The 9,193-nt window shown below is 34.5% G+C and overlaps 1 pseudogene across 1 annotated transcript; it reads left to right on the top strand.

Moving 5' to 3' along the window:
- Positions 1–789: 789 nt before the first annotated feature.
- Positions 790–8,886, top strand: LOC143622573 (auxin response factor 5-like; annotated as a pseudogene). Its single transcript, XR_013151744.1, has 12 exons — positions 790–1,661; positions 1,772–1,884; positions 2,691–2,789; positions 2,887–2,943; positions 3,403–3,555; positions 3,655–3,739; positions 4,332–4,422; positions 5,123–5,287; positions 5,525–5,647; positions 6,077–7,187; positions 7,259–7,449; positions 8,220–8,886. The product of XR_013151744.1 is annotated as an auxin response factor 5-like (transcript).
- Positions 8,887–9,193: the final 307 nt, after the last annotated feature.

The following is a 9,193-nucleotide window of genomic DNA, read 5'->3' as shown; positions in this document are numbered from 1 at the left end:
AACCCGATTGAAAATCGAATTGAAACATGAGACTTTAGCAAAATGTCCACTTTCTCTTGAAACATGATACTAAGTGAACTAAAGCTCGTTAGTTGTAATTTTTGAAAAATAATATAAAAATTCACATATATTATTATAACTACTATTTCCAACGTCATATATTCTCTGATACGTAAACCATATATAAATATAAACATTTTTCTAATTAAAAAAGAATACTATATGCCGGTTTCTGTATATTGATTTTACAACAGATTGAAACTTTTGTCTTTCCTACAGAGATGATGTATAAAAGTTAACTACCAATTTTTTTAAATAACCTCTCTCTATAAATATAAATATTAATATATATACACATATCTCTCTGTTTCTTTCTCTTCCTTCCTGTTGATCTTGAAAAAGTGAGTTTTCGTGTATCTATATTCTTCCATCTCTGTTCCTGCAGAATTCTTGGGTGAAAAAAGCAATAAATACTAAAAAAAATAATAATAAAAAATCTTGGTATTGAAATCTGAGAGTTTAAAGCTGCAAATGTAACCAATCAACTCAATATACACAAAGTTAGCATGCACTCTCAATTCTTTCTTTCTGGTTTCTAATTTCTATAAATATATATAATTTTTGTTAATAATATTTTAAAGGTGTGTTTTTATTTTGTATTCTTGTGGAGTGAAAAATCAGTATTATGACCACTTTCACAGAAAGGTGATTGCTTATCCATGGAGGTCCCTATGAACACTCAAAGACAGAGCACTCTTCATGCTTTGGTAGGTGTGCTTTGATGCAAAAAACACAACTTTTTTGATAGTTTTTTTCCTTTTTTTTAATAATAATAAGTTGGACCCACTTAGATTTTGCAGGTTTATGTTTCTTGGTTGTGTGTGTTTTGGGGCATTCTCTGTGTTTATTTTGGATTTGATTTTATATTCCTCTGTGTTTGCCCCCTAAATTAGATATCAGAATTTTTTTCATTCATTAGTTTCTTTCAGTTCTGAGGGTTGGTTCTTTTTGGTTTTGGTGGGGTTTCTTGGGTTTTTAAGATGCAAAAGCTTTGAAATTTTGAGTCAAGGTTGAATCTTTTATGACATGGGTTTTTAAGTTATCATGTGATTTTGGTCATAACTTGAGTCAAAACTTAATCTTTATGACATGGGTTGTTAAGTGGTGATGTGATTTTGGTAAAAAATGTGTCAACATTTAATCTTTATGATCTTGTGATGCGATTTTGGTTAAAACTTGAGTCAAGAATGGATTTTTTTATGATCTTTATTACATGGGTTTTGAAGTTGTGATGTTATTCTGGTCAAAAATTGAGTCAAGAATGGATTTTTATGACATGGGTTATGAAGTTCTGATGTGATTTTGGTGAAAACTTGAGTCAAGATTGAATCTTTATGATCTTTTTGACATTGGGTTATGAAGTTTTTGTGTGATTTTGGTCAAAACTTGTGTCAAGATTGAATCTTTATGGTCTTTTTGACATGGGTTATGATATGATTTGATTGTTGGATTAAGAAGAGGATCTTATTTTGTTCTTAAAGTTGTGGATATAGAAAGGATGACCACCATTCAAGAGAAGTTGAATCAAGCAGGTGTGAATAGTGGGGCACACAGTTTGCTTGAGGAGATGAAACTGTTGAAGGAAATGCAAGACCATTCTGGTAATATAATAATATTTCTCATTTTTTCCTTACATTTTGTAAGAATTATATACAAAAAATAGTTGGTCTTTTCAGCTTGTTTGATTGTGGGATTTTGGTTAAAATTGTAGTGATAAAGAAGCCAATAAATTCTGAGCTATGGCATGCATGTGCTGGGCCATTGGTGAGCCTCCCACAGGTGGGAAGTCTTGTTTATTACTTCCCACAAGGACATAGTGAACAGGTTTGTAATCCTCAAATTTCTTGATTTTTTTTAATATAAATCTGGAATTTAACCATTTTGCTTGAATTGAAATCTTGGCTTTATCATCCTTTACTTCAACCATTTTGCTTAAATTGCAATCTTGTTTTGTATACTTTGCTGTTAATCCATCTTGGAGCTTGTACAAATCCTTGTGTCTATCATGTTCATGTTCAGGTCTTCTAAGATGTCTATGAACTTTTTTTTTTTTCAAAATTCCAATAATAATAATAATAATAATAATTATTATTATTATAATATACACTTTAGGATCAAGAAATACACAAACAAGCAATCATTTTGAACAAAGTCTTCATTCAACTCTTGCTAAAAGTTGCTAAAAGTCTAAAAGAACTTCAAAATCCCCGTACTTCTTTATATCGAGTTTGTAATGTCATCGGTGTCACTCGAATATTAATTACAAATATAATAAATTTTTTGCTCCAATTGGAATCTTTAGTATAAAGTGCAATAGACATATATGTGAACCAATCCACATTACTTTGACATCATGTTTCACATCCATTATAAGTTTGAATTATGTGCCCTTATAAGTCCTTAGTTGTGGGCACCAATAGCCCCATGTGTCTTTGTTTTAAAGGTTTTTTTGGTCTATTTACACTTTTAGGTCTTTTGTTATAACTAGTTGCATGAAAGGTGGTCCCTTGAAAGTTGCATTTTTATGGATTCATAATTTTGTGACTAGATTAGTAGATTATGTAAACACCGAAACTAATTGTTACATTTCCAATTTTTTTATTAATTGTTAATATTTTTTCTATAACCAGGTTGCGGTTTCGACAAATAGAACGGCGACATCACAAGTTCCAAATTATCCAAATCTCCCTTCTCAACTTTTATGTCAAGTTTTAAATGCTACCTTACATGTATGTCCACTAAATTCCCATCAAATTATATACATTTTTCACCTTTTATTGTTTGCTCATATTTAAATCCTTCTGTTTAATTTGGTGGTCTAAATAGGCGGATAAAGATACCGATGAGATATACGCCCAAATGAGCCTTCGACCTGTGAATTCGGTGAGTTGTTAAGATACAATGATACATTCATCCAAAATAAAAGTCAAAGTTTGACTCTGAGAGTCAACTTAACCTTAATGTTTCAAGATTATAGAAATGTAAATTAGACTAAACAAATATCATTCTTGAATTTCAACAAAGAGTCAACTACTTATGTTAAAAAGTTAAATAATCATATCTTTTTCAGTTTATAATCATCAAAATTTTGATTTCTGACTAAATACTGGCTTAATTTTGACTGAATATTGTTTAAAAGTCACAATTTGACTTCTTGACTTTCTTCTATAGCAAATACCAAAAGAATACTTGGCATTAATTATAGAAATGTGAAGTCAACTTAAAAACATCATACTTTGACTTCTTAAACAAAAAGTCAACTACTTAAGAAAAAAAACTCATTTACTCATTTCTTTTTCAAAATTTTATCATCAAAATTGGTTGAATTTATTTGAAAATCAGGAAAAAGATGTTCTTCCAATACCGGACTTTGGGATGAAACCGAGCAGACATCCAAATGAGTTCTTTTGCAAGACATTGACCCCGAGTGACACAAGCACTCATGGTGGCTTTTCTGTACCTCGTAGAGCCGCCGAAAAACTATTTCCACAATTGGTAATATTTTTTTTCTTAAACAAAAAGCATATAACATCTTTGTTTGAACAATGCTTTAAATTATCATAATTTCTTGTGATGGTTTTGTTTTCTTTTTAGGATTTTTCAATGCAACCTCCGACCCAAGAGCTTATTGTTCGTGATTTGCATGATAATACTTGGACTTTCCGTCATATATACCGCGGTAAGCTTTTCATATATATTCTTTTGTGTTCTTGTTTCGAAAGGAATGAAAAGAAAGTGTTTCAATGTTTTACTTACTTTTTTCGGGGTTCTAATTTGGATAAAAAGTGAAAGAAAGCTAACAGTTTGGTTAATTTTACATCAAGGGAAGACTTGTGTTTATAAGATTTATAAAGCTTTCTTTTTTGAGAAAAGTTTTGAACATGGGTGTAAACGAACCAAGCTGATTCTGAGTTTGAGCTTGTCCCCCAAGTAGTTCTTCAAACTCAAGCTCGAGCTCGGCTTAACTAGTTTATTATTTGTTAATTATTTTTTATTTTAATGCCTCTATATTTACTTAAATATGTTGGATAAGGTCATTTCAGATGACAAGATTATTGCGAGAACAAAAAGAGCAAATATAAATCGTGTAATTTTTTGATCATTAGCTCATATTTCTAAGGTTTGGTACCTTTTACATACAAATGTGTATCAGTATATGTTATGTACATAAAAAAACCCATCAAACTTGTGTTTTTTTTTAAAGTTTTGTACCATTTATTGTGATTGTCTTGCATTGTATAAAAATTAAAATTATTTGTCTTGCAATGCAGGGCAGCCTAAACGTCACCTACTTACTACGGGTTGGAGCATGTTTGTTGGTGCTAAAAGGCTTAAAGCTGGTGATGCTGTTTTATTTATAAGGTACAAAATTTTAATTAATAATCAAATGCCTAACTGATTTAACAACCATTCAAAAAGAGGGAGTGTGTCAATTCCCGATTTTGACCCTAATGGTTAACCGAATTAACAACCATGTGGTGATACAATGACTTGAAGCAAACAACAAAAAGGACAAGGGCATTGGCCAGTCCACATGATGTTTACAAGGGGTATTTTTGTCATTAATATTGTTTGCTAAAATGAGTATGCAAATTGACAAGACAAAACAAACATTTAAAGGCACCAAACATTTCCCCTCAAATCATTTCTATTGTAGTGATAACTAAACTAATATAGAACAGAGTGCTCATTATTAGAATCGGAGTCGAAATATCTAAAATTTTAACCGAACCGAACCGAGTTTGAATTATGTTTTCTAAATTTCAGAATTCAAATTCTGTTAATTTGTGATATTCTGTTTTTAATACGTATATTTTATTTATTTATTTTCAATATGCATAATATAATTAAACTTTATTTACTTTAATCTCATAATTCGGGCTATTTGAATCAACCCGAATTCTAATTTCCGATTTCAAATTCGGTTTTCAATTTCCAATCCAGTTCGAATCCGAATTCAGATAAAAAAAATTCAATTTCGAATAACTGGAATAACCCGATCCAAATAACCGAATAACCTGAAAACCTGTTTTATGTAAATAATGTAATTATTGTTTTGTAGGGATGAGAAGTCGCAATTATTATTGGGTGTAAGAAGAGCAAACCGTCAGAATACATCTTTGCCATCATCGGTGTTATCCGCGGATAGCATGCACATTGGAGTTCTGGCTGCTGCAGCTCATGCTGCTGCTAACCGAACCCCCTTTACAATATTCTACAACCCGAGGTAACTGCGCTCTTAAAATGGGCCGGTCACACGGGCCCATTTTTAAAAAAAATTTATTAAGGCCAACTTTTTTTTTTCTTTCTAAACAACTATTTTTTTCCGCCTAAAATTCCCCTAGCCTTGCACTTGCAAGGATCTGAATAAAAATTGTTTTGATCCATTTGCCTTCTGTAATTTTGTTATTAAGTTGTCTCGTTTAAAGATAGATCGTATTGTTGAAACTACTTTCTTATCTAGGGCATGTCCTTCGGAATTCGTGATTCCTTTGGCGAGGTATAGGAAATCGGTCTATGGTACACAACTTACGGTTGGCATGAGGTTTGGAATGATGTTTGAAACCGAAGAATCCGGAAAACGCAGGCATGAACTTTTTCATAAATGTTTTAGGGAAAACTTCAGTCGTAACAAAGTTTCCCAAGTGTTCCACGAAAGTCACTCGAGTTTTTCATTATGTGTTGTAATCACATGTAATTTTTTTTTATAAATTAACTTTTTAGAAATAAGTAAGACAAATTGAACATTGATTAATCTTGGTTACTAGTGATAGTGAAGAAAAATTTATCACTAAATAATAGCCAAGTTTCATAACTGTTAAATTTAATTCAAACTGGATATTTATTTTCAATAAATAGTAACTGAGATCTGTATACGTTTCATCGAAAATTGAGTGACTTTAGAGTTTAGACTAACAAAAAATTTATAAGTGACTTTATAACAGAAAACTTGGAAATTTTGGGAACTATATTGTAAACTTGGTTAGAATATTGTGCGCTCTTGTTGTTAATGCAGATACATGGGTACAATTATCGGGATTAGCGACGTGGACCCATTAAGATGGCCCGGATCCAAGTGGCATAACCTTCAGGTCGAGTGGGACGAGCCCGGCTGTGGTGATAAGCAAAGTCGAGTGAGCCCGTGGGACATTGAGGCCCCCGAAAGCCTCTTCATTTTCCCGTCTCTCACTTCAAGCCTTAAACGACCATTTAATTCCGCTTTTCTAGGACCGCAGCCTGAATGGGACAACATGGTAACCCGACCACCGTTCATGCGGGCACCCGATACCATAAACGCAAACATTTCAAACCCTTCGATGTCTAACTTATGGCCCGAACAAATGATCAAGATGTTAATGAAACCTAATGTTCAAGAAAGTTTTCCCGCCAACAGAAGTCAGTTTCAACTCATTCAACCCAACACCGCCACCAACACCGCCACCGTAACCGTAATGTCAAACACGCCACCACAATCCAACCCAATTCCTCAACAACCGGAAAACGTTAAATCAGACTCGAAACCGATCAACTCTCCTCAAAACCTTGCACACGAGTTTCCATTTGTTAACCAGTTATCTCCGTTTGACTCGAGTATACTTCACAGTCAACAATTCGATTCGCCTGTTAATTGACGGGTTATTCTCGTATCCGGATACTAATGTACTCAGCTCGTACCGAATCTCGGGCAAGACACATGGGACCCACAAGTGAATAACAACAGCTCCAAATGTCCCTCAAACGCTTACGGTTTCAAAGAATTAACAGAAGAGAGCCACAATAATCCTCAAAGCGGAAATGCTTACAACTGTCTTAATGTTGATACTAACGGTGGTAGTACGGTGGTTGACCCTTCGGTTTCTAGTACGGTTTTGGATGATTTTTGTAACTTGAAAGATATCGAGTTCCATAACCCGTCTAGTTATTTAGTGAGTAACAATTTCAGCTCTAGTCAAGACGTTCAGTCACAAATCACATCGGTTAGCCTCGTTGATTCTCAAGCTTATTCTTTGCCTGATAACTCGGGTGGTGCGTCTTCTAGCAATGGTGAGTTTGATGATAGCGCGCTTTTGAATAATAACACATGGCAACAAGTTATTCCTCCTGCACGTGTTCGGACTTACACAAAGGTATATATTATAGTTAAAGATTTATGTTTTTGAAACACGAGTTTGGGCTTAAAACTTGTGCTTTATTGCAGATTCAAAAGACGGGGTCCGTGGGAAGGTCTATTGACGTGTCGAGTTTCAAGAACTATGATGAACTTCGTTGCGATATTGAGAAGATGTTCGGGCTTGAAGGGCTGCTTAATGATTCGAGAGGGTCGGGTTGGAAGTTGGTGTATGTGGATTTCGAAAATGATGTTCTTCTAGTTGGAGACGACCCATGGGAGTAAGTTTTTATGTTTGTCAGGGTGTTTATAAACCATTAAAACCGACCAAACCGCACAAACTGAAGCAAGTAGCGTGGTTTGGCCGGTTTGAGATCCAGTAGGTTCAGTTTGCGGCGGTTCGCTTTCGTTAACTTTAACTATTCGTATATTTTTTTTGTTTTTGAAATATAATTTATACGTATTATAATTTTGAACTATATGTATTCAAAAATAAAAAAAAAATCATAATCTTTGGAAGAAAAATAAAAAATATAAGTTAAAACGTCATACCGTCAAACTGCAAAAACCGGCTGGTTTGGCTTACTCATTCCTTGAAACCATAGTTAGTAGTTTGGCCTAAACCGAAGCATGGCTGAAACCACAGTTAGTAGTTTGGCCTAAACCATAGATGGTTGTTTCACAGTTCGATTTTGGCAGCAGTTCAATTTGGAACCTGGAATTGGCCTTTGAAGTTCTATTTTATATGTTTTCAATTTTAAAACATGTAGTTATATATATGGATAATCATTAATCATCCAACAATTATAAACTTTTCATTTAACGATTTTGAGAAAAAAGTAATAAAGAAATCAATTCAAAACGCCGAACTGCGAAAACCGTCAAGCCAGTAAAACTGGCCGGTTTGGTTTGACCTTCCCCGAAATAGTAGTTAGCGATTCGGCCCATAATTTTAGTCAAAACCAGCCGAACCACACCATAAACACCCCTAAGATCGTCTGATATTTATAACTAACTAATTTAACTATAATAAATGATCTATAAATGCCAGGGAATTCGTCGGGTGTGTGCGATGCATCAGGATACTCTCACCTTCTGAAGTTCAACAGATGGGTGAGGAGGGAATGCAGCTTCTCAACAGCAATGCAGCATTGCAGGTCGAGATGAACGGTAGCTCGGTATTGGACAACGGGTCACGCACTTGGCTTGGCCCCACATGAACTAACCGCACTTAACCAGCATGGACCGGCTGCATGCATGCAGTGACCATCAAGGACCGGAACTAGCCGCTGTTAGTGAGGGAACAGCCCATTGTAGCTTTATTAACATTATATTAATCGTATGCTTAATCATGGAATTTATCAGTATCAGGACATGTATTAACCGTACATTTATGAAAATTGAGTGACTCGAAATCAGTCTTGAAAAAAATACACAGCCATTTTGTAATGCATGAATGGTACAATTGATTATTCTCTCATTATATGGTATACATAATTACATTAGGAGCCCAGGTATCAATACAATTCATATACAAAAAATAGGAGATATACAAAACCTCTCATATATGTAGTTTATTAGACCCCTGCAGTCAAAGTGGGAGGAGGCGGTATACTGCGGTTGGATCTGAAGTCTTCAGATAAGACGCTAGTCGCTAGGTAAATCCTTTGTAAATACATCGGCCAACTGAAAACAAGATGAAATGTGGAGAATTCTGATGAGACCACGTTGAACCTATTCATGTACAAAAATGAAGATCAACCTCGAGTTTTTATGTCCAAACTTAACAACGCAAGGAGATAACACGTTGAACCTTTTAGGTTCTCTGGTGGTGGCGACCAGTGGGGTTTGTAGATTTTAGTGAGGCGGTTCCGTGGCTGCTGGAACCGTCTTAATTGGAGTCTTAGTGATATGGTTTTGAGCTCCATGACACTAGATTACCACCCAAGAAAATGGAGTAAACGTATGTGGATTGGCGTCTTTTAATAACCGAGCCTAGTCAGCATCAGAGTATCCGACAAGAGA

This window comes from Bidens hawaiensis, unplaced genomic scaffold, assembly GCF_021521415.1.
Source record: "Bidens hawaiensis isolate Kalapana, Puna unplaced genomic scaffold, B.hawaiensis_p1.1 tig00003219_1, whole genome shotgun sequence".
NCBI lineage: Eukaryota > Viridiplantae > Streptophyta > Magnoliopsida > Asterales > Asteraceae > Bidens > Bidens hawaiensis.
This window is presented reverse-complemented; position numbering and strand designations above follow the sequence as displayed.